The sequence below is a fragment of the Crocodylus siamensis genome, chromosome 12, assembly GCF_052110815.1.
Source record: "Crocodylus siamensis isolate JL-2025a chromosome 12, ASM5211081v1, whole genome shotgun sequence".
Taxonomy (NCBI): Eukaryota; Metazoa; Chordata; order Crocodylia; family Crocodylidae; genus Crocodylus; species Crocodylus siamensis.
The window spans coordinates 28,701,095-28,726,661 of record NC_143406.1 but is presented as its reverse complement, the minus strand read 5'-3'; the positions used below and the strand labels follow the sequence as shown (position 1 = coordinate 28,726,661).

The 25,567-nt window shown below is 42.8% G+C and overlaps 1 long non-coding RNA gene across 1 annotated transcript in view; it reads right to left on the bottom strand.

Annotated features, from left to right (window-relative positions):
• LOC149854843 (uncharacterized) overlaps positions 1-21,650 on the bottom strand; it is a 101,853-nt gene extending 80,203 nt beyond the window's left edge. Inside the window, exon 1 of the long non-coding RNA XR_016438789.1 lies at positions 21,470-21,650. This is a non-coding gene — a long non-coding RNA (uncharacterized LOC149854843). The remainder of the gene's footprint in view (positions 1-21,469) is intronic.
• Positions 21,651-25,567: the final 3,917 nt, after the last annotated feature.

Genomic DNA, 25,567 nt, shown 5'->3' with positions numbered 1-25,567 from the left:
AGTAGGGATTGTATTTTCAATTGTTCGCTATAGAGCTGCCCAGATCATTTTCACTGTAGAACATTTCTGCTGCTACACTTTCATAGCGACTAAGTAGACATTCTTGATCACTTCTTTTGGGTAGAAGTCACTCTAACTTTTATGGCCATCTCTCTTTGTCAGCCTTATGCTGTTTTCTTTCACTGGAGATAAATGGCACTTGTACATATGACTGGGGTTTAATCCCTGAGGTTTTAGTCTATGCCCCCTAAATTGAAATGGCAGGGCATAGAATAAAACCCTGAGGACTAAATCATTTCAATTTTTCCATCACATTAGAGCGAGGGGCCCGATCCTTTTTTCTTTCTTTTTTTTGTCGGAGCCAAAACCTGCCTGTGGCCAGAGCAAGGTACTGGTAGGCTGAGCGGCCCCTGAGCTGGGGGGCTCCGGTCCTTCCCTCCACAGCAGCAGCACCCTAGCAAGCCAGGTGCTGCCCCAGCTCAGAGGCAGCACCTGGCCTGATCCAACTGTTCCCTGAGCCTGTCCAGGGAGCAGCGCCCAGCAGGCTTCCAGTGAGTGGGCTGGGGAAACAGTTGGATCAGGCCAGGTGCTGCCTCTGAGCTGGGGCAGCAACTGGACTGCTAAAAAAGCACCAAGTCCCACAGTGCTTCTGCCTTCAGCAGGCACCTGCTGAAGGGAGAAGCGGCAAGGGGCCTGATTCTTTTTTTCTGCAGAGCCTGCCTACCTCTCCTGCAGCCAGGGGGTGAGGTGACAGCTGTATCATTGCAATCTGTAAAGTTGCAAACTAAATTACATCTGGATGTAGTTTAGTCTGCAACAATGCAAAGTCTTTTAAAAAACCCCAGTCTTGCATGTGTACACTGTGACACCATTAATCAACACAAAGTGACATTTTCATCATGTGTACATGTTAATGATGTCACATGAAGAAGCACCCAAAGTTCCCATGTCTTCAGTAGGAGAATGGGGATAAGACTGAAAAGCTGAGCTAGTCAACTGCAGTCAACACAAAGGATGCCTCTGACTGGGCAGGTCTTTGCGCTGGATTCATAATGAGAAGTGGACACTGTCTACAGCTCTGATTGCAGGCAGTAATAGCATGATGGCTGGACCCCAGAGCTAAACACATAAGCTAGTACAACCTGGTTGCTGATGCAAAAGGCTCCTGTCGCTTTGGAATGAAACTGTAATACAGTTAGAAAGAACATAGCCCGTAAAGAGCCTTATAAAGACAGTTCAGCACCTTTTTTAATATGCGGATTTCGAATGGAACATTTGGGCTCAGTGTGACAGTGTTAATAAAAGTCTTGAACTAGCCTTATGTGGGCACAATCAGTACACCAACCATTTTACACCTGCAGTGAAGCAAGTCTACCAGAAGAGCAAATTTGAAGGATTATTTGCCAAAGGAGCACACACTTTGTTACAGCTCTAGTGATAACCTCAGTTGCTAAGAAGTCTGAATGCTAATAGCTGTGAGTTTCTCAAGATATACAGCTGGGATAATGTTTGTAGTTAGGCTGAATTTCAATGCTCTAGAAATAGGAGTGATTATGGTTCTGGAAGAGTCTTTTCCTTAATCATCTGGGTTTCTATTAAAATGCAAATAGTCACAGCAATTAGAACTAATTAAAATAAATAATAAATGACAATAAAAAGCACCAAAATGTTCTATTCCAAGAAAATGGAATGCAAGCTTTTTCTTATTACTCATTATGACCTACTTAAATGTATTAATTTATCTGGAAATTTAGAAGCCTGGATTCCAGGAGGATAGGTAACTGTAGTAAAGAAACTGTTTTTTCTCTCTCTCAAAAAAGAAATGTTGCTCCGCTTGTTTCCTCTGTAAAAATTGCTGCACAACAGTCAGAAATAATTAGATCTGATGGTGCTATAAACATCTTAAGGGAAAAATAGAATCCCCATCACAAATCAAAGTAATAATTATGCTACAGGAGCTTTAAGCTTGAGAGAAAAATGCAAGAAGTATCTGTGTTTGGAGGATATTTATTTTATATTATTTGAGTTAAAATTGCTACGTGTCATGCTCCTCATTTTCCTTCAATACTGTTCTTTCAAGCATAGTATTAACCTCCAACAAACAGTTCCTTCATCATGTATGTTTCAGTACTCAAAATAAACTGCACCTGTTTCTATGCAAATATCATTGTCAGTCATATCTTTAACACCCAGTTTGTTATTCTCTGGGATTTGAACTTTATCTGAATTAACTAAATGTCTCTTAGGTAAGGGTCAGATTCTGTACTATACTTCCCAGTATGTACACCCCTGGTTTGAGGAAGTCTGCCTTTCTACACTTGAGATCTTTGGTTGTGCCTGGACCAATACAGCTACAAAGGAGATCTGGAGTCTGTTGAAAGGGGTTTACACTGCTACTGAGGCTAAATGTGCAGTACTTTATGGAAGCTATTGTAGAAGGTCCACTGGTGTCTCAGTGATTGAACTGACAAACAAATGGCCAATTCTTGCCAGCGTTGAGGGGCAGAACTCCAGGTGAAGTCAGTGAAAGCCCTGGGATCTCCACAGCTTTGAAGAATCAGATCTAAGGACTTTTAAGTCAGGCAGCCCCAAAGTAGAAATTCCTAAATCCAGTGGACACTACTGAGAATATTTAAATATACATACCTCACTGACACCAAAGGTTTGGGTACAGTCATTGACTCCCCCCCAAAAATAGATAAAGAGAAATATTATGATCTATTCATGCCCTCTTACTGGGCTCATTCTACAATGGAAATGAGCCCTTTGAATTTAGTGGGCTTTAGTAGTCTTACCAGCCTCACCTACATAATAATAGTTTAGGGGCTTAAATATCTCATGATTTCCAGAACTCAGTGGCTCCCTCGTGGATATTATATTTAGTACTATGCAATACCTATCTTCTGACATGCCTTTTTGTCTTTGTCATTCCTGTTCTACCAAAAACCAAACAGTTCCTTGGGTTTCTCTAGCACACTGGCATAGAACGCTAGGGCTTCTTTAATGCACACATTCAAAACTTTTCCAAGAAGCCTTGGCTTGCAGCTAAATGTAGAGCATTGGCTTAAATTCCTTCAAAACATACAATCTAGTCCTCAGTTTTTGTTCAGAGCATGGGAAAGGGGATTACTTTTTGTCCCTTTTCCATATTTACAGTCTCAAGGAAGTTACAGATACTGTGAGGAATGAATTTGCAAACACACATCATATTTGTGTCATCATAATAATTTATATGGTGGCACAAAGCAAAAGCAAACAGATGCCCATCCCTTTTGCCATGCAACAAATGTCCAAACACGTGGCCATAACAAAAAGTAATACAAATGCGTGCTGGTACTTTGTTGCAAACACCTGCTAGTTTTAAAGCAGGAGAGTGCAGGTAGGCTGTGGTCTACAGGGGAATTCATGATGCTGAAGCCCCAGGATTCCCCCATTTGCAGAAGCACAGCCCAATTCAGAATCCCCACAAGTATCTCTGCAAACCCAACTATTCCTGGGTGTGTCTCTGCAAATACTGGAACCCTCGGTTTGCCTGGGGAATTCCTGGGTGCACCTCTGCAAGTGGGGAAATCCAGGGTTCCTCATTTGCAGAGGCACACCCTGTATGCTGTCCCATAGGATTGTGTCCCTCAAGGCCCCAAAAGGGACAGGGACAGGGACTTAACTGGCAGGACATTAGATAGCATCTGTTTCATCCAGTGAAACAGATCAGCTGTACTGGGACACATCCAAGCACAGCTGACCAATAGGGCTGTGCAAAATTTTGCCGGCTGTTTCATTTTGACACTGTTTCGACTCATTTTGAGCTCAAAACAGCAACACTGAAACAAAACGAAGGGCTTCAGAACAGCCTTGAAATGAAATGAAGGCAGTTAAAATGTTTCAAATGTTTTGAAATGCTTTGAAGCTGAACCCAGGCTTGCCTGAAGGGAAACAGAAAGTAAGGAGAGGAAGGGGGAAGAGGGGAGAAGAACCGTTCTCATATTGAATGTGTAGCTGGCCAGTGACTGTGATCCTTCCCTGAGGTCCCTTTCAATTCCAGTGCTCTGGGGGAGGAATGGAAAAACAGCTTAAAAGACAGCATTGTTTGAACTGGCCTGCTTTCTGCCTTGGGGTCTGACAGTTACTGAGCTATTTTCCAGCATCTCAGAAGCATTAGACAACAAAGGCTACTACTAGCATTGATTTGAATGATTTCCTGCTTGCTACCCTAGCTTAGCAAATGGCATTCCACAATACCTTACTTCTAGACCCTTTTATTTTATTATTATATTCATTGATTTATTCTTTTCAATTTTATAATTATATTGGATATTACACTATAGAATTTAATTTATATAGGAAGGGAGATACATTTATATTTTATTTCTATAAATGTATACCTTGTGGCATAGACTCCATGCCTTACAGAATTTATACAGGAACACAGATACATTTACATATTTGTATAAAAGCAAGACACTATGAAACACACCATGAAACATGGTGGAAAGGCAGCTGGCAAGCCTTCAGGGAGGGGCGGAAGAGGGGGTAGAGGGAGAGGTGTAAGTTCCCCCTGAAACTGAGACATAGCCTCTTTCCTACAACTAGCAAGGATGAGGCTTCCACAAGCAGCAAGGAGAGGGGAGCAGTGCCAGTGCCACTGCCTGTGCCTGAGACTGCACCCCCTCCAAGAACACCAGCCATAACCCTCACCACCATAACCATGACAACAAGCAACAGCACCAGCATGAGCATGACAGTCTCCTCCACCCCCATTTCACTTCCCATGCTGAGCCTTCCATGGGAGAGCTGGAGCTGGAGCTGGAGCTGGATCTGAGTGCCCTAGCAAGGGAAATTCTGGGGAAGGAGGGGCAATTATGAGTTTGTGCTCCACACCCATCAAGTTTCCCCTAGAGCCAGGTCTCCTTCCCCAGAAGGCATTTCAGAGGAGGCTGAGGTAGAGGTTGTGGAGGCAAGTGGCCCAGCTGAGTCTGCTCCTCCTGTTGCTGTGCCTCTGCCTGCTGAGGAGGGGAAATTCCAGTATCCACACTTGTACCCACACTCCAGAAGTGAGTGGGTAACATGGTCTGGGATCATTTTGAGCTGGCAGATGATCCCATGTACACTATCTGCTTGCGCTGCAGAGCCAAAACCAGCTGAGGCAAGGGGACAAAACACATGAGCACCATAGGGATACTGATGCATCTCCATAGGTATCACCCCTATGCTCTTGCTCCTCCTCAGCCTGGCACCAGTGGGAGCACGCCCAAAGGGAAGTTCCTGTCTCACTCCAAAGCCCCCATCCCCCCAAAGCAGAGGCAGGCCACCCTGGATCAGCAGGGGAAAGGCGGACAGAAAGGGGGGTGCATTGCAAAGGTGAGGGAGATCACCCAGAGCACTGGGGAGTTTCTTGATGTCAATGGCCAGCCCTTCTCAGTTGAGTGGCCAGGGTTCAGGTGACTCATGGCACTCATGACCCTATCCTACCAAGAGCCCTCATGTACCACCTTCAGCAGAACAGTGGTTCCCTCCCTGTATGAGGCATGCAGTGAATATTTCAGGGAGGAGCTGCACAAGGCAGGACTGCAGGTGGCCTTACACTTCACCTCAGACATCTGGAGCAGCCAGGGTGAAGATCACACCTACCTCTCCCTCACAGGGCACTGGTGCAATCAGTCAGGCCATCTGTGGGCTCTCCTTCAGGTGGAGGTGATAGATGAATCCCACATGGCAACAGAGATCATGGGGACTATGAACTTCATGGTGCAGGGGTGGCCCATTGGGCAAGGCAAGCTCACCCGGAGGTTCACGGCCACTGACAATGGGGCCAATATGGTCAAGACAGTCCATGATGCTAACTTTATTAGCATCTGCTGTGTGGCACACGAGTTCCACCTCATTGTCAGGGATGCCTTGGAAAGGGACAGGGCTGCCGGTGATGGTGCCATCACTGCCACTACCAGCCAGCTCATTTCAAGATGCAGGAAGGTGGAGGGTACTTCCACCAGAGCATCAAGAGAGGCAAGATGCTGTGGGACAAGCAGGCAGAGCTGAGAATCTCACAGCACAAAATCATGCAGGATGTGGAGACTCAGTGGAACTCCACATACCTGACGCTTGAAAGCCTGGTGAAGTAACTGAATGCCATCCATGAGATGGCCTTGGTCAGGGAGATGGGGATCAGTGGCCCCCTTAACAAAACAGAGCCTGATGCCATCTCCCAGATCTTGGTGGTCCTCAAACCATTACTTGAGGCCACCAAGAGCCTCAGCACTGGTGATGCCCATCTTAGCCAGGTGATCCCCATAGTGAAGGAGTTTGAGAACCAAATGGAGATGTTCCAGGGGATCAATGTTCTTGGCTGGGGCAAGCCACTTTCACCAGAGCTATAGGCACTGGTGAAGCGGCTGAAGGAGGGCATCAAAAAACAGCTGAATCTGTTGCAGTCCAGTATGGTCCACGTGCTGGTGGTCTTGTGTGGCTTGAGGGTAAAGGGGAGCATCTGCAGCAGCAAAACCCTTGATCAGTGGACAGAGGTGCTGGTGGACAGTCAGGGAGGTAGAAGAACAGAGGCAGGGGGACATGGAAGAAGAGGATCCACTTTTCCGTGACAGCACTCCAACCACCAGCCAATCTCTTCCACCACAGCCACTTCTGATTTCAGTAATTTAGTCTGCTAATATTTGGACCTTAAAGCAGCAGTTTTTATAGCAGACTACAGTTATCTAGTCCAATTTAGGTTGTGTATTTGCATGTGGAAATGGTATTTTTACTTTTGATTTTTTTTAAAATTTTGCAACAGTTTCCTTAAACATTCACCCTTCTCAAGTAAGATAGAAAGGAAAATGCCTGTGGAGTTAGCCACTTATTTCTGCAAATATAATGCAACTCAGTCTCAATTTATGTCTAGGAGCCTGCTGAGGATGTACAAAAATAGACAACATCCTAATTTGGTCTGCAGTCTCTAGTTCCTGTTAATAATGCAGGGTCCCCTAATCAGCATTGCTCATCTCTAACAGTTACAGATATATGTCAGACTGGTATTCCATATTGTCTAAATGGATGCCAGCTACTATCTTGGCCTTATAGGCTCATATCATTGTTTCAACACCACGAAAGCATACCAATATTGATTTACCCTCACTAACTTTTCCATGTTCTACAAACCGAATCTAGAGTACTTCTGAATACATTTTGTTGGAGCATTTTCAGCTAAATACTTTTTCATCTAAACACACAGGTTTGATTACAATGAAAAGAATTGCAGAGATGTTTCAATTTCAAGAAAGGTTTTGATGGGAAGAGGCCTAGACTGGACTTCTAGTCACTTTAAAAAGCAGGGGAAGAGACCTGAGAGCAAATACAGAGCTTTTGAATGTTTCTACAAGTTCATTTAAATTGTTCAAAAGATTTTCTTTCATCCATTCAATGCAGAACACAAAACATATATCAAAACCTCAAAATTTATAACAAAATGGAATTGTCATTCTCTGGCCAGTCTTGCAGTGAATGATTCTGAAAGATGACACTGGAGATTTAAAATAAATAAATAAAAAAAATAAACTCTTAACTATTCAGATGAAAGCAAACCCATATGACCTTCACAAAGTTAATCTGAAATTCATTTTTACTGATTACATTTCTGATTGCAATTGAAGTGCCAGAGTCACTTTCATAGGTAATTTGGCACTTGGTAGCTACCAGTTATCAGATTATTCCCAAATCAGTTTTCTTGTTTGTTTTAGCTTAGAAGTTTTGATGGGTTTCCATTTGTAAGAGTAAGCATTTTTTCCTCTCTCTCTTGAAAATTGGGATTAGATTACAGAGAATTAGCAATAATAAAATTGTTTTATAATTTGATTCAAATGGTATTAAAATGGCATATGTATGAAATTTATCAACCTACTGTACATTATTTGCTGTGATATTTCAGGAAAGCTGCTAATTTGATAGAAAAAACTTTTATTTGCTTTTCTTTAGTCACATTTATAGCAGGCCTTGAGTCATCTTGAATAGGATTGAAAAGATAAACTGCTGCACAGAAATAGCTAGGAATTATGGATCCTGTGTGGTTATCATGTAATTCATAGACCCTCACTTTACTATATTTTACTGACCTTAAATAGGATTTCAAATATAAAATGGTTTTTATTTCAAATACAGTATGGATTAACAATATTAGTCTGAAAAGGTTTCTTCTAGCCAACTGAGAGCATATGACATTGGGAATTTCATTTACTGGAGAAAGAATTCTAAGTGCACCCCAGATGTCCTCTAAAAAAAACACACAAGAAAAGGGTACTGAAATGGAGATTGCCCACAAAAAGTTGTGCCTTAGATAGGTACAAGATTTCAAGGTGACTAAAGTGAATGAGCAATCTTGGTTTTCATGTTATGAGTCTACTAGAAATGGAAATACTACTGTCTCAACTGTATGGTTTTGTACTCATTTTAGGTATTCCCTTAAATTCAATTCAACTTTTACCTCTTGGCTTTTGTAATTGGAAGGTATGTCTTCTAGTCAGCCCAGGCATCAGTTTTCAAACATCTAGTGTTAATATCATATCCTGTGGGTGAAAGCGCTGCATACAGAGGGGTAAAAGTTATAGTACAAGAAACCCCTGAGATGACTGCATCTTGGATTTCCACTTGTCAGAACAATCCATCTTCAAATGAAGTGAATGGTTTTTTTTCGGAATTTTCCACTATAGCCAAAGCCCAACACTTTGAGAGAGGAAAATAATAATTTACTGTATAGTAGTATGTTACTGCATGTTTGCATCAATCAGAATTTTAAAAAAATACAGGTAACCCACAACCTACAGTAAAATGTCAAACAGAAGCTGACTTTGACAATGTATCACTGAAATGAAAACAGTATATCCTACAAGATCTCAAATCTAATGTCACCTTATTTCAATATAAAACATAGATCTTCGAGGTTCATTATGTAGAGTACTAACATGGAGTCAAGTAGAGTCAAGAACTGATGTTAGTTTCTCTGAAGAAAACATTTTTACTTTAAAAAGGAAAGTGTGCATAATAGCAATGGAAGGGATATATACAATCTTTTTATAAAGTCACAAAACACAAGTAGAATTGGAGAGACAAAAAAACCAAAAAACCAAAAAAACCCAACAACCAACTAAAACAAAAAGGGTACATTTCTCCCTAAAAGAGTTATACTAATTCTCCAGTGACACATGTAGCTCCAAAGAAAGAATAACTCAAATATTTAATTTTTAACAAGAAATAAAGACAATATATATTATCTATTTAGATAGATATCAATACAGGCACAGTAACATGATATATAGTTCCCTTACCATTCAATCTATTGGAATCAGACTTATCTAAATCTGTGTATCAACTCTCTTGTCTTTTTTCCTTGTGAGAAATTAAAATATTTGAGACATAAATATAATGTAACACTATTTTAATTAGCCAAGCAATCTATAGTGTACAGAGGGCACATGTGGCATTCACATGTACTCAAACAATGGTGAAACAGTTCATTCAACCAAGTTATTCTAATAGGCAGTATAGAAAGGCCTGCTCCAGAGGTGACTTCACTAAGTAGATTAAACAGGCCACAGAGATAAATAAAATCAGCCATTCCCAACTCTAACTGTGTGACCAAAGACAAGTCACTTACCACATCCCGTGCAAATTTGTCATAAGCAAATGCAAATCCTTTGGGCATGTTGCCATGAACAGGAACACACATTTTCCCAGGGATACATGGCATTATCTTTCAGTGTCAACCCCCCACCGCACTGCTAATTAGCAGGATGGGAAATGCATGCATGTATGACAGGTGCGGTTTGCGGCACCGCAGATGGGTCTGAGGTGCTGCATACCTCATGTCCATGCTCATCTGGACACACCCTTTGAGTTCAAAGAATTCCCATTCCCAAAGGCCAATTTTCCCAATCACCACCAATGTGAAATAAGAATGATAAAACTGAATTTTATTTAATGACCCAAATAAATCATTTTTATTTACAGGCATAACTGCATGACTAGAATAGGACTTACAAATCTTCCCATCCTCATATCTGTTAATTGTAGTGGCTATATTACAAGCTATTTGGTCTACAGCTCTTTGATCTGAACTTTGGTTGTGACCTCAGAGCCACATGCCCTTAAAGCAGAACTTCAGTTGTGGCAAACTCAGACACTGGGAACAGTCTTCACAGAGCAGATATACTTGGTGACCTGACCTTGGGGCCCATACTACTTCCCATTCTTTTGTAGTCACCATTTTCTTTTGTCAGTCCTATCACACTGTGCCCAGGGCAATACTAGGACATGGTGCAGGAGCAGGAGCTGAAGGTTTGCTGTCCCAGGAACAGGGGAATGTTGATTTGGGGTTACTTTTTTAACTAAAAATTGGGGATATTTTTTTAATCAGAGGAAGCCAGGATCCTTGATTATACACACAGCCAAAGCCACAGCCACACACGTTTCATTTTAATCATTGAAAAATGTGGATTTGGGGTTACTTTTTACCAAAAATTGGGGATTTTTTTAAATCAGAGAAAACCAGGATCCCTGATGATAATGTTGAGCTGAGGAGAAGTGCATTGCCTCAATACAAATTCCCACTCAACACTATTATTGCCTCCCACCAGACTTTTTCATTTTTTAGGCTAGAATTATCTTCTGTGGGTTGCACTAAAAAATGGATTTTCCAGTGTCAACCTTTTCTCCTACCTTGCCTCCAATAGTTTTACATTTACAGAGTAAAATATTCCAGGAGAAGCGATCAGAGTTAGAAATAAATGAGATCACGAATAATAGTATTTTTGAATATTTTATGGGAGATTTCTATCAGTCTTGATTTTCTTTGGTAACTTCCTTACTGAACTGTTACAAAACTGAAGAGTGATTTAAATGGACACTTGAATTGGCTAAGAAAAAAATCTGCTTCTGCAAGGTTTTAGCACAGTATTATTCTTAAAGCATGTGATCTCTAGGGAGGGAAGTCAAGGCTTTTCACTGCCTATCAAAAGAAAGCACGAGTAATAACCTTGAAGTAGCCAGTTAGTAAAATCACCCCAAACCACTTCCTAGTTCTTTTGAAAAATCAACGCACAAAATAATGGCTTCACTTCACCCATGAGCAATGCCAAGACCTTCCAATGTGCTCTTCACTGCAAAAAGAGAGAACAAAATTGGTAGAATAGATCATGATTTTTCATATCTACCATCATCAAAAGGAAAAATCCAGAAAATTCTACAGATTAACAATTAAGTCCATTGGACACATCCACACATGCAGGCACGCACGCTTGCAGCAGCTCACATCAGAGCAGTACAAATTTTCACCAAGGATTTTTGCCTCAGTGCACATGCCTGGACATGCACTTTGGTGTGGCACAAGTTGTTCCACTTGGGGCAAAATAACCCTGCCCAGCTCCTTCTGGATCTGCAGCCAGAGGAAGCTAGAGCCTGGGGTCAGCAACTGTGCTGGAACAAGTAATATTAAAACTTGCCCTGGCAAGCAACTCGGGGCTACTTGCTCTCAGGAGCTTCTGGGGGGAAGTTGGCCAGGCCCATTCCTGCCTCAGGCTGCTGCTCCTGCTGCTCCTGCTACTTGCTTGTAGGAGTTTCTGGGGGGAAGCTGCTCATGCACCTTCCTGCCTCAGGCTCCTGTTCCTGCTCTTGCTCCTGCCTTGCTCTTGCTATTGCCACCCCCCCTCCCCAAGGAGGGGGTCCTCTGCTGAATGCCACACACTGCTGCCTCCCCCTGGGGTACCCCCCAGTCCTCTGCTCCCCACTGCACTGCACCACAACCCAGTACTGCACCCTAGCTTCTGCACTCCTGTTCTGGCCTGCTGCCCAGCCTATCACTAAGCCATGGTGGGGGAACACCCCAAGAGAGGGCCTACACTGCCTGATAGCCCCTTCCCCCCCACTGCTGGCACCTAAGGGTGCTGCACTGCCTTGTGCCACACTGCATTGCACCTGTATTGGATTACTTTGTGAATTTACTGTTTGCTCCTGCACTCCCTCACATGCTTGCTTTTAGTTTTCTTATCATAGAACAATTAGAGCTCCCCCTGACCCCTTCACTATGTAAGATGTGGGGACAGCTACCCATGAAGCCACAGCTCCTGCCAGCAGGTCTCATCCTGTCTGTAAGCTGGGCATGCTGGATGTGTGATGGGGGGATGTGGGGTTTGCAGGAGAGGAGTGGGAAGAGGTGTGGGAGGATATGGGAGGGTGTGTGGGGCGTTAATGTGGAGGGGAGTGGGGTGTGTGGATAGGTGTGGGTGGATTTTGTAGGTGTGGCTATGGATGTGGGGGGACTGTGTGGGGGGGCTTCTCAGGAGGGGTGGGCCCTCTGCCCCCCACAGGGCACAGCCTCCCCAAAGGGCTTTCCCTACAGGGCCCACAGCCCCCCTCACGGGGCCCACAGCCCCGCCCACAGAGCCCACAGCTCAGCCTCCAAGTCCCCTGTAACACTCACCCAGGGCACCAACCTGCTCATTGAGCCCCTCCTCTTGAACCCCCAGCTGGAGGCACCAATGGCATAGGTGCCCCGGTTGCAACAGGTGTCACCCATATTTGAGACCTCCTGGATTATGATAGGTGAGCGTGGGTGGGCCTCGCTGTGATCGCCCAGTGCATGAGTTTATCCACAGCATGTGCAACCTTCTGCATAGTCCAAGAGGTGAAATCTGCCTTATCTCCTGACGCACTTGCCTTTGTTGACCAGGTCCTGTGTGATGGTGGTCCCTGCCTCCCTCCACCATGTCCACCAGCCCACTGGAGTTTGTTGTGGGGCTGGCACTTTGCCCAGCCTAACAGTGCTCCCAACTCCACCACCTGACACCAAACAGGTGCTCAGGGCACTGGCCACCTCACACCTGGCACCACCTGTGCCACTTGTTGCAAGGCTGGCCCAGCTTGGTACAGCACTGTGCACCTTTCAGTAGGCCTGGATTGCTTGGGCTGTCATCCGGGCCCTGGCACTGCTTGTAGGGATTGTGCACTGTGCCAGGGTGGGTTCTGCCTCCACAGGCCCTGTGCACTGTCAACCTGGATTTCCAGGTATCAAATTTTGAGCCTGCGCTGGAAGTTTTTTTGTTCCCAGTGTGCCCCTTGCAGAGTCTGGACACTCCCACTGTCTTCATTGATAGTGTAAAGCTAAAATATGCTCTAAGAGCAGTCCATCAAAATTTTGCCTTCAAAATCAAGTGATCCATTACTGCAAATTCTAATTCAACTGAGGGCATCTTGGACTCTAAACAAGTTGACAGAAATTGGTCCTATTCCTTAGCTTAGTTACAGAACTAATAGATCTAGGATCATAGGAATGTAGGTCTGAAAGAGACCTCATAAAGTCACGCAGTTCATCTCTGGCTCAAGGCAATGTCATCCATGACTAAACCATCCCAGGTCTGTCCAGCCTGCTTTTGAAAATTTCCAGCATGGAAATTCCACAACTTCTCTGGGTAGCCTGTTCCAGTGCTTGACCACCCTCGCAGTCCAAATGTTCTTTCCGATCTCCAAACTAAATTTCTTCCACTTCATCTTGAGGCCATTGCTCCTAGTTCTGTGCCCTACAGCCACAAATAATAATTTATCTCCATCTTCTTTAAAGTTGTCCTGAAGACCATTATCAAATACCCCTCAGCCTTTTTTTCTCCAAACTAAATAACTCTAGTTCTTTCAGGCTTTCCTCACATGTAATGTTTCCTAAGCCTCCTCTCATTTTTGTTGCTCAGCCATGGACTTTTTCCAATTTGTCCACTTTTTTTTTTTGGAAGTGTGGCACCCAATATTGGACAGCCTACTCCAGATGATCCCTCATCAGTGCTGAATAAAGTGGCAGAATCACTGCTCTTGATTTGCAAGATACACCTCCTGTTAACACAACCCCATGTGCGGTTGCTTTTTTGTTGTTGTTATCAATAAGAACATATTGTGAGATCATATTTAGCTTACGGTCCACTGTAACCCCCAGGTCCTTTTCTGCAGTATTGCAGCCTCACCAGCTATTCCCCAGTCTGCATTAGTACAAACAAATTGATCATCCCAAATGCAGACCTTACACATCTGTGTAAATTTTCTGCATCTTGAAAACTTACTCTCCTACTGCCCATTATAAGCACCACTCATTAATAGAAAGGCATTCAGAGCAAACATAAAAAGCATTTTACCATGAGAAAGAAAACAGTAATTGATCTGAATTTAGATGCAAGCTAGAAGGTACCTAACTTTCAAATCAAATTTAAAGAAAACAGCTCCATTCAAAATATGTAAAAACCACCCCTTGGGAACCATATATTATACACGTATATCTGGCTTCATGAAGAGCTGCAATATATGCACATTTAGTTATTATGTTTTCTCCCTTGACTACTCTGCGACACCGGCAACTCTGTTATATCTGTAGATAATGGGGCTAAAAAAAAAGTCTTTTTTTTCTTGGTGTGATGCAGTAAGAAGCAGCTGTTTCAGAGGACTGATGCAGAGATGGAATGTGTGACATGAATAAATCTAAAATCTGATTCCATAAGACATACTGACCATTTTCATGACCGTAGATAGAAACAGATGTAAGATCCTGAATTATCCATTTCTTATTATGGTGTTAAATTTTCCCTGCAGTGGCAGACTATTGTTAGAAAACAAGCAAATAAATAAATAACAATACCACTCAATTTCTGTCTTGTGGCTTCTCTGAGGCTTCAGCTTTGTCATAGAGCAGGTTTACACTAAAACCTTAACATTAGTCACTGCACCATCAGTGGAGACATTAGCCATTTCTTATTTAAGGGCCTTGTTACATATTACACTTAGCACATGCTAACTGCCCTTACAAAGCTAGTGTCTGAGCATCACGCAGCAATGCATGTACTAAGTGCCATCATAGTATAGTAAAATTAGGCTTTTTCCAGGAAGTCATATCTTTAGATCTATTACCCAACACTTGTTAAGTTAATGTCAGACAGTCAGACTGCTCCACACAGGAAATATGATCAGGAGACTCAAGTGCCATGGAGGGGTGGGAGGCCTGGAGACCTGACAAAAGTTGCTTGTTGAACTACCAGCCTCCTTACCATCCCAGAGCCTTTGAACCAGCAACGCCCCCATGGGGTGGGGTTAGAAGTCTGATAAACAGCTGTTTGCTAGGCTCCAGCACCCCCCACACCCAACACCACACCAGAGCATTGCCAGTTCAATGTGGTAAAGAGGCTGGGAGCAACACCAGCATGCAGCTCCCACAGCGCATGGGAGCTGGTTCAATGATCCAGTACAGTGCAGGTAAAGGGAGTGACATAGGTACAGCACAGGAGCTGGTCCCAGTACCTGCACTGTACTGGAACCTTGTACAAGCTACTGTGCAATCTCAGGGCTGAGACCAACAATCTGCTGATTTTAGTATCCACTACTTCTTGCATCAATCATTAATCTCCAATACGGAAACCTGTCAGATGTTTTTAGAAAAAGCAATTTTAACTACACTATATCTGCTGACCTCACGTGGCATCTGTCATGGTCTAGAAATCAAGGGTTACTTAAAGGGCAAACAGATAAAAATGAAAACTGTCTTATAGTCCAGCAGATCTTCAGACTATTTTTGAAGTTGAATATGGTTTCCAAATCACTAGGTTAGTAAATAAAACTATCTAACTATCCAAAATCACTTGGCTAGTAAATGGAAATCAGGTACTAGGATGCAAAGCATAAGCCATGTTCATACTTAATTGAAACATCAAAAGTACAGATTTAACTGATGGAACTGGATTTTCAAAAAGGGGTGGGAGTAAACAGCAGTTTACAAGACTTTGAAGATTATATTGAAAAATGACCAGCAAAAAGGGTAAAGAACTGATATAATCTACGACTACAGGATAGCCAAGTTACTGGTTGATTAAAAATACAGACAACTGAGCAGATGAAATCAAATAATCATTTGGGAGCAATAAATCCATCTGCCAGCCAAGCAATCTTCAGCATAGACCTATAAAGTATATATGAAGATAACTAGAGAACAGTTGGTGGAAGAAAGGAGACACAAACAGAATATGTTCACCTGTTAGAGCTTTTAACTCTAAATTTAAATTGCAGAGATAGGGTACATTTGTCCACTTTATTTAAAACCACTGCACTTTCATTTTTAGAGTAAAATAGCTATTAGGAAATTGAAACAAGTAAATGGTGGTTTCTAAATGGGTCTGTATGTATAAATGCAAGAAGCCAAATAGTAAGTTTTTAATTCACATTTTTATAAGCTAAAACTAGAGGTGTTAAAGCTGCAATGTATATTTTTAAGAAGAGCAAAGATGTGTGTTACTATGCTGCCACCTAGTGATGAGGTGGATAAGAAGTAGAATTAAATGGCTGAAACGGCAAATGTACTAGCATCTATATCAATTCTGTAACTATAGATTTAGAATAGTTTGTTTGTGAGTCTTGGTTTCTAAGGCTGACTTTCCTGCATGACATTTTTTCCACTTATGTCTGTCTCTGAAAGTACCTGTGGATGTGGTCTTATAATTTTTGTAAACCAAAAAGTAAAATTCCAAATGATATTGTATTCCATTGAAAGGCCTGCCTAATTTTCTTTGGAGGCTTGTAACACTGCTACTTGTATTGGTTTTTCTTTTCCAAAAACTGAAGATTAGGTACAGAAATAGGAAGCATCTGGCAGCCTTGGAAAATTCTAAGGGGTAAAAAGAAGAGTAATTCAGGAGTCCTGCGTAAAGTCTGCAGCCAGCTGAACTGCTGCATGTCCTGTTAAGTCATTGAGCATGAGTCTATGTTGCAAACCAAAGGTTATGACTCCAGCTTGGGTGGGCATATCTGAACTAGTTTTAAACTAGCTAGTTTGTACATTGATTAGCTGTGGCAACACAGACCCCAACCTCCAAACTCTTAAACCAAACTCCCCGGAAGCAATAACTAGTTGGCTACTAATAACTGAGCTCTCATGATACTAGTTACCTCTGATGGGTCTACATAAACCACATTCACACCTCCTGATTTCAGTTTACGTATATCGTTTATATACCCTGGGCCTCAGCTTCCTATCTGTAAAACAGAAATGACTCAAATGAGTTTTGACCGTGATTTACCCAGGTACTTTGTTAAGATAGGCCATATAAATATCCAGGTAGTCATATATTCTCTTTGAAAAGGGTTTTCAATATGGAAGCCAGACCACAGCAACCCAGGAGATATGATTTTCTGGTGGATTCATAGACTATGCTGGTGGAATATACAATTCCAATGACTTTTCCCAACAGTTCCAATTCATATTCTCTAACAAAATGTAGAGGGTTAAGAACACAGTGACCCATTGTAACGGGAGCGTGCATTGCTATGGCAGTGTAGTTCTGGTGTCACAGGTTTTGCTCGTGGATGGTACGTTTCCATAGTGCAACACTATCATGCATTGTCACATGCAGACATGCCTTCTGAGTCAGGCCAATGATCCATCTAAACCAGGATTCTGTCTCCAGCAATGGCAGGAGTGGATACTTAGAGGAAGAGCAGATGAACAGGGTAGATCTAGAGTGATCAATTCAATTGCCACCCCCCTGACCCTGGCATCCACCTTCCGTGGTTTAGAGACGCCAGAGAATATAATCTCTGTCTACTGAGTTTAGTAACTATTAATGGAACTATCATCCATTAATTTGTCTAGTCTCTTTCTGAACTAAGTCTAAGACTTCCTTCTGAGCCCAGTTGCCAAGACCAAAAAAGCCCAGTTCACATGGATGGACATACGGGGGAAAACAAACAACAGACCACTTTTTAATGATAGCACACAATTGAGTTGTTATCACCCAAGATCTGGCATATACATGTGTGTGTCCAAAACCCATAAATTGCCACAAAGTAGATGTACAATGCTCTAGATGCAAACTGAGGTCTTGCATACCAGTTACAAGCTTAATTGGAGTATGCCCATTTAACTCCACTTTCTGAAATTCTTTAATTTACTGATGCCCTTTGCACAATGTGCAGCTGAAGAAAGGAGATGTCTGTGCACCTCAGGGGGAAAAACACTTAGCAGTTAGATTAAAAAGGCTTGTTACAGTGCCTTCTTCCCCTTCACCCTCCCATTTTACCAAACGCTTCGTCTTAAGAGACTATTAGCTTCATTAAAGAATCAAAAGCAAAATCCAGCAGTACTTTAAATCTTTTTTTCTCTCTTGAAGTTCTGAGACATTGATGGACTCTAAGGATTCACATTTAGGGTGGAGAAAATGACAAGGGAACTACAGGAACACTTTAAGAATCACCGAAATGACTCTTAGTTTTACATATATTGGTTGAGGCACTTTTATAAAAACCAAATAATTTCCATGTTAATGGTCTTTAATTTAGAGTCTATTAATGCAGCACATATATATTCTTGTATTTTGCTAAAACCAGAATGTTCGGATTATTTCTACTAAAGTGAAGACACCCTAGCTACTGATAATCAGATCAAGGCAGGACATGTTAGTGCTCTGTCAGATTTTGCCATTAAAAGAACCAAGTTTCTAAGGATTAGCTTCCTCCAAGAAGAGCTGTGATATCCAGGAAAGATCATGAAACATAATTTCTAAAAACCTTCATTGCCTGCATATATTGAAGGGTAGGAGTGCAAAGTATCAATATAAGATTTGCAGCTAGTTCCTGTGATCCTTTCTAGTTCCATTTGTTGAATGAACTGAGACTTGAGAGGAAGCAAGTACACTGAAATGCATGTTGCATTTACCTGAGCCCATTCAACTCCAGGACAATCCTGCAAACTAGTAAAGGATTTGGCCCACTATCTTTTTGGGATCTTTTAATGTGTGACCTTGAAAACCTATGCAGAATGCCTTCCCTTCACACTTCAGAGTTGGGAAAATATTGATTTTCATTTATTGATCTGGTTAATGTCTGTGTTACCCTGCTGAGTTTGATCTTGCATTAGAAGCAGAGGCACTTAGCTCCCTGCTCTGCTTATTTGACTGATGTTGTGGAGTTCTGATAATCTGAGTCCATGAGGATCAGGATCAAACCATTTGTATTCAGCATGCCCACATCAATCAGCATTTGTCATTGGCAGATCTGAAAGCACCTATAAAAATGCTTGTTACTTTTTTATATCCCCTTTTCCACCGACAGTTAAAGAAGTTAAATCATTTGTACAAGCTCACATAGCAGGTTAACAGTCTCTTGACTGCATCCCAGTGGCCCATGCCCTAACCAGGTTTTCTTGATATCCTTATACCCATTTAAACAACTTTTACCGTCCACATCAGAGCAGTAGTCTTCTTGTACAGCTAGATGATGCCAAAGATTAGTGAGAATGACAGAGAGAACAAGGAGAGTCCCCTGTTCCCTTAACATAATTCATATTCCCCAACCTTTCATTCCAGAAAAGGAATTATGAATGTAATCTGTATGCATATTAAAAAGTATAAATAAATGACAAATTAATTAACTACCACCACTGGAAATCTGATGTCATAGAGTGAGCTAAGGGGCTGAAGTTAATGCGTTTTGCCTTGACACAATACAGACAAGAATTAGACCACTGAATAAATTGCATCAGATGATATTTTGCAATAATTTAATAAATAACCTAGCACACCTCACTACTGTGTCTCAATAATTCCCCAGCAAGGATAAGGATGTTCTGTTTAGATAGTGCCTAACTTCTATGTAAACCTGAAAGCATTTTAGAAATTTTCCAGGGCAATTGTACAAATATATTAAATATTCACAACAAATGTGTCACTCTTCCTGCCACTGAAATGCAGCCACCCCTGGGCAGACAAATGAAATGTATTTTTAATAACCATAGAAACATTCTACAAAAGGAAATTAGCATATCATGTCTGCTTGAAGTGACATGGATTGCTTTAAGTAGACAAGACAGCATAGATGTCCAAAGTCACATTTAACCTGGGCACCACCTTTGTTCTTCTAAGACATGTTGTGGGGTTTGAATGATACAACTGATCAGGGCAATTGTTTTGCTTATCATGTGAGTGGTGGCACTTCTACCAGCAGAGTACCCCCTTCATAAATCAGTCTGCCACACTGACACTGTGCACTGTTTAGGATGAAACAACAGCTTTGAGTTGCTTCTCCAGCACTAAAGGATTGCATAGAGGTCTCCTGTACAGCCATGTCCTGACTGAAGCCACACCTACTTACCCCATGAATGTTGTCAAAAACACTGCTTGAAGGGTTATAGGGTTATATCAAAAGAAATTCTGAAAGGATGGTAAACCCTTTGCTGCTGTTAAATCACAGTAGCAATAAACTTATTTGCTGACACACAAGAGTTTCAAAGTCACAGTGCTACAAAATGTGCTGTATGCTAAAACATGACATTTCTGATCACTACCATGTATTAAAGGCTTGATTAAGGCATGTATAGAGATATTGTTTTCTTGAAATATATATAAAATAGAAAAATGTGTCTCTCCTATAGGGGCCAGCTCTTGAACTGAGTATTTATGTTTTTGTTTAACATTTGATCTAAGTACAGAAATAACCATGGGTGGGGGCGGGGGGAAGGTGTTAAATTTGAAATAGACCTTTCAGACCACTGAAAACTCATTTCAAAGTAGCAATAAGTGTCACTAATTTTTCTCCCATTGCCATTTAGACTAACTGTTGATTTAACAAATGTATCGGGATACTAGGTTAAATTCCAGATGAGACCATTCTTCATAAGAATATGAAGTCATGCAAACTAGAGCTAGGGATGAGTGAGGGGCAGGAAGGGCTTGAAATTTACAATTTACTGTCCTGCAGGTAAGCCTGCTGTATCAGCATTTATCAACTCATTGGGCACTTAACACACATGCCAGGAGATTCAGTGCATTGGAGCAGACTTGACTAATCAAGTGTGCTGGAGCTTGATAAACGTCACACTCTGGAGCTTTAAATTAGCATGGCTCACTAATTAAAGCACCTCCCACCCCACCTCCTGAAGCATGTCTATACATGCTCACTGTATTTAAGAAATACAGTTTCTCCTTTGTAATCCCAGAAAAATAGAAATAGAGCTCTATAATAATTGCAAAAATGAAAACTTGTGCCTTTCACAATATCTCCGGTTTATTTACATTAATTTTTCTACTGTTGTAACATAGTTGCTGTCACGGACTATAGACACTTTAGATGCAGGTAAAGTGTACATATGCAGAATCAAGATAGTACGATATGAAACCATGTCCCTCAGGAAAGGTAAATTATTTTGTCTCATACATTAGACAAAAAGTCAGAATCAGAACTGGATTCATGCATTCCAAGAACCTAATAAAAGTGTGTCCAAGGTCCTATTTCTCTGAACACACTAAGTGACATGGGGCTATTTCCTTTCTCATAATTTCAAGTCTGCCTTTCCAGCTAGCACTATGCCCCAAAAGCTGTGTTTTAGATCTCTCTTAGGTCCACATACAAATCTTTTTTTTGCAGTATCTGTCACGTTTATCACCAATGCCCGCCTGCTGGTTGCCGAGTGTATCCTCACCTTTGATTGGGTGTGTCTCACATGCCTGCTTCGCCTGCCACGACTTTGATGTTAACAGAGTTGGTTCAGATGTCCAACATGCGCAGTCCAATTATGAGTCTCACTGGCATCCTGTGGGTCCCGAGTTTGAGGGCTCCGCCACCCCTACACCCTCACCCATTCCACCGGGTGGTGGCCGACTGTCTGGTCCAGCCATGTATCTGGACATCACTCAGATAGTCCACAAAAGGAAACCTGAAAATCAAAACAAGCACTATGACCGAGAGGGTTCCCGTGATCGGAGCGGCTGCCCCAGACATCTGCAGTCGTCCTCAAATACAAACTTGCCAACTGTGGGGTCAAGCCCCTTTTTGGCTCTCGAAAAGTCCCTTGGGGGGGGGGTTGGTCAGCTTCCCCTTTAAAGGTCACTATTGAGCTGCGCCCCTATTACAGGGGCTACGGTACCCAAAGTCAAATGGTGCCCTTCTATTAGGGTCTTTACGGTACCCAGCTCCAGCCGGGCTTCACCCGCTAAACAAACAATCCTATGCCCCTCAGGGGCCAGCAGACTGGGCTCAAAAACCCTGCTGGGGCTTAGCCCTTTGCCAGAGGTTCCTAGCGGCACTCAGTGTTGCTCGCAGCCTTTTCAACGTACACCGGCGTGCTCCATCAGCTCCACGTCCTCCTTCCGGTTCTACGTTGCCTCCGCTTGTCGACCCCAGCCTCTCTTTTATGCCGGTGAAGGAAGTACCAGCCCCTCCCTTCCCCACACACCTGGGTAAGGGGGATTTCTTCCTGTCTCTTTCGGGCTGCGGGCCTGGGGTCACTGGCCCTCAGCTCAGTCTGGGAGCCAAGGAGCCTGCTGGCTCTTTCTCTCCCTCACAGTATCCTATACTTCTCCTCCTTTCTGCCTACTGTTTTTACATAGACGCACATTGCATCAATCCTTAATTTCTGCATCTGCATTCAGTCTGGCCTCTGGGTAGTGTCTTCTATTGATTTAATATCACTCATTTGTTCCCTCATTTAGCCTGAATGGAGGCAGCTACCATGTTCACAAGTGCCAAAATGTTCTGTTTTATAAAAATCTTTTATTAGAAAGAGTGATTGGAACCTCTCCCCCACTCCTTTCATTTTGCTATATGAGTACCTTAGTCAATCTCAGGTCACTAGTTCTTGTAATGCAAGACAGAGGCCCTTAACAGACATACAGGTTAAGGCACAATAGGATGTGATGTGTGATCCACATAATCATGCCACATATACTTGGCAAGATGTATGCGTGAGCAGGCACTATTCTTCTGCTTCAGAACTGCAAAGTGTTATACTGACCTCTGTCTTTCTTTCCCACTTACTTACCGCATCTTGATGGAAAATGGATGTTCAGGAAGATGAATGTTCTGACTTGCCAGTCCGTCTGACCTCATGGCAGATCTTCTGCAGGGTTCCACCTCCCCTACATCCTGTCCTTTTCCTCCTGGATGGATGGTTGGTATTCTCCATAGACGTCAAGCAAAGCCTATCCTGGCTTCTTTCTCTCCCCAGTCTTAACTCACAATGCCCTATATTCTTTCTCCACTAGTTCCATCACTATATGAACTACTCTCATTGACTCAAATAAGAGTTATCTTCATGAACTCATTAGCAGTCCTTCCCCTGCAGACCCCAGGCCCTTTGACTTTGGGTCTCCTCAATTTTCCCTGTTTGAAAAATAGGTGCAGCTTCCCCCTTAACTTTAAATCAAATTTTCTAGCTAGGGTTCTTACCATTTTCCCCACTAATATAAGAGTTAAATACAGGTCCACCATGGTCCACTTCTCCCTTTATTTCTTTTATAAATCAAAACTAGCAGGTATACATCCTGGGTCTTTTCTCCCTTCTCCAAGGGTATGTACTGCCTCACACAGTGTGCCTCTGCTCAGTTTTTCTCTCATCAGTAGGACATGTATAACCTTTTCCTTTTTGCTGGCTGCCTTAGTTTTCTTCTCAGTCCCTACTTCTCCCTGCAGAATAGCTCACTTGCTCTCTCTTCCTCCCTCCTTCTTTGGCTGGCTTACATCAACTATTTCCCCGGGAGATTCTTTCCCTAGGAGATCAATTTGGACTTCTGCGGGGGTGGGGAGAGACCCACTCTGTCCCTTCCCCTGTTCCCATTTACTTATCTTTCGAAGGCAGGGGGGGTCAATCCCTCCTTAGGGCTTGTCCCAGTCTTGGCAGTTCCTGAGTCCGGCTCACAGATCTTCTTCTTTGGGGCTTGTCCTCTCCTGCCATCTCCAGTAAGGTTTTTCTCATCAGGAACACCAAACTCTCTTTGGCATCCTCTCTTTTAACTGCCTGCTTCTTACCACTGGCCAGTTAGGACCAGTTCTCCAGAGCATGTGTTCTCGTGCTCCCAGGATTTCTGGCAGCTGTGTTTTGGCATGCATCGGGGGGCCATGCCACACATCTAGACTCAGATAGGTGAGTTTCCAGCCAGCACGGCTATTTCTGAGGAAGCATGGCAGGGGCATCAAGCATCAGATCCCATCACATCTAATTGCCAGTGCATGGGAAACCCAGGTTCCTGATGCTAGGCTTCCCTTCCACCAGCAAGGAACAAGCTTCTGCAGCTGGGAGCCCACAGCTGATGTGGTTCCCAGTTGTAGGGGTGCATCATGCACTTCAATGGCTGGGAGTCTCAACAGCTGATCTGGGCTCCTATTCATGGGCACACATGGTATGATATTATGGTAAGTATAGTGGTGTGCCTATAGCTAATGTGGCTTACAGCCATGGGAGTGCAGACAGAAAAGCAGCTCCCCATTGTAACTTATAGCACTTTGCAGGAAATGCTATGAACTGCAACAATCCCCCAGACCAAACAGAAGTTCACTGTTGGATCCCGGAGTTGGAGATTCCAGCAGCTGATACGAGCCTGCAGCCTGCTCTTCATAGCGGCACCACTCCCCACTCCCAGCTTGTCTCTGTTTTCAGAATGGGAGTGGGGAAAGGGAGAAGAGGGAGTTTGTTCTCAGGGTTTCCCAGCCAGCCAATTCACCTGCCCCACCCTCCATCACTGGCTGAAAAAACTCCAGAGTAAACTCCCTGTGTTCATTGCCCCTCTCCCATTCTAAAAACAGTGACAGGCTGTGAGATCTGCAGACACAATTTACAGACTGCACTCCATTTTGAAGAGTGTTCATCTGAACCATCATGCAATGAGGGTTCAGGTTTTCATGGGATCAGGCTCTTATAAGCCATCTATAGCTATGCACTTCTGTTTGGTTACAGTTGTAGACTACTTTCTGGGGCTAGATCAGGTGAGACTTGTCACTTCTGTCTACACTCCTTGCCATAACTGCATCATAGAAGTCTATATAACTGAACCCTTTGGTGGCTCAGCCACTGTGGATATCAGAGAGCTCTGGAGAGCAAGGACAGACACTGTTGGGAACTGAAACTATGACTAATCAAGCAATCATGAACATTAAATCTATTTTCCACTAGTCATGATAAGCCAGACAGTAATATCAAGCAATGGGCTTGGGTTGAAAGACAGTTAATATTGAGCAATGCGCCTGGGTTGAAAGTTTGCAGTAAAATGAGTTTTCAGATATAATTGCTAGTCCCAAGTATTCCCCCATCTAAGGGCTGGTCACTCTGAATGGATAGGAAAGGATTAAGTGACACCTTCTCAAAACTCTAGAAGACAGAAAGGGAGAAGGGACTTTATTTCCAGTCTGAATTTATCTAGCTTCAGTCTGCTGGTCAGGGATATAACAAGAACCACAGCCTGGAAACTGAAGGGCTAATTACTAAACTGTTCCCCAGAAGGAGCTTACAGACCAGGAATAAGTCACCACTTATATTCCCTTTGATAGCTAAAGTAGTTTCAAGCCCTAGTGTCTTTTACTGCATGGCACATTTTCCAAGAACTTAATTAGTCTTTTTTCTGAACAATCTGCAGTTTTATCAACATCCTTCCTGAACTGCAGACACCAGAACTGGAAGGCATACTACAAGTGGTCACACCACTGTCAATGCAGATGTTCTGTAACTCTACAGTCCTGTTCAAGCTTCCCCATGACATATCTGATGAATACATCAGCTCTTTTGACCAAGGCATTGCTCTGGGCATTC